At 46.7% G+C, this 958-nt stretch overlaps 1 protein-coding gene across 1 annotated transcript in view; it reads left to right on the forward strand.

The window, feature by feature from the left end:
* Positions 1-958, forward strand: part of WIPF1 (WAS/WASL interacting protein family member 1) — a 34,324-nt gene that overhangs the window by 12,153 nt on the left and 21,213 nt on the right. The window lies entirely within an intron of this gene.

Below are 958 nucleotides of genomic sequence, written 5' to 3' on the forward strand. Positions count from 1 at the left end.
ACCCATCGTTGCATCTAGATGGCCTCTTGCAAGCTTTTAAGATCCCAGTCACTACTTGCCAAAAGTAGGATGTGGAACAATGTTTTTGTGTAGTATGTTATGCCAATTGAGCTTGATGTCCCCGTAACTATGGTCCCAAGCTCACAGGTCCAAGTACTTGCTCCCTCTGGGTAACTGGCTATGCCCAAGAAGTGACTACAACCTTGCCCCTTGTCAGCTCTACTATGTACTTGGGAAGAACATAGCAAAACACTTATAGAAAAATCATTTGCCGACCCTATACATGGTCTTGGGCACATTCCCCACTGCATAGACATACCTAATAGTTCAGCATTTAACCCATATATCTACCCATATATCCATGTTTGCCTTCACTGACAGCATAGTATTATATGTGCAAAAGGGTTCATCTTTGTTGTCTGCACCTCCCATGCACCTCTCTGTGTCTTCCTCTTCCTCAGTGTCACCATGTTGATCACTTCCATTTGGTACATTGCCCTTCTCTTCAGCCAAATCAATACTTGTCACTACCTATCTAACAGTATTCCCTCCCCTCCCCTCACACCCTTGGTAACTGTGGTAGTTATGTTTGTGTGTCAACTTGGCTGGGCTTGGTTGAGTGGCTGAGCAACTGGTGGTAGTTAATCCCCATGAGAAGACTGGCAATCAACTCCATGGTGGGAATCTACCACAAGCACCTGGATAGCTGCCTTTGGGTATGTGATCTGCTTCCTGTATATAAGGAGAAGCCTTCGGGTATGGTCTATAGCCTTTGGCACGCTTGGACCCTGCATGTAGCCGTGTCATTGCTCAGCAGCCTGCTATGCTCTGCTGACCTTGGGACTTACAGTGGACTTAAGTTAATGGCCTGCCATGTGGATTGGTAACATCAGGACTGTGCCTGCCTTTTTACTTGTCAACCTTAGGGCTTCTCAGCCTCAGCAGCCAGTAGCTGTCT

Source organism: Orycteropus afer, unplaced genomic scaffold, assembly GCF_000298275.1.
Source record: "Orycteropus afer afer isolate SDZICR_OR568_19922 unplaced genomic scaffold, OryAfe1.0 scaffold00001, whole genome shotgun sequence".
NCBI classification, from domain to species: domain Eukaryota; kingdom Metazoa; phylum Chordata; class Mammalia; order Tubulidentata; family Orycteropodidae; genus Orycteropus; species Orycteropus afer.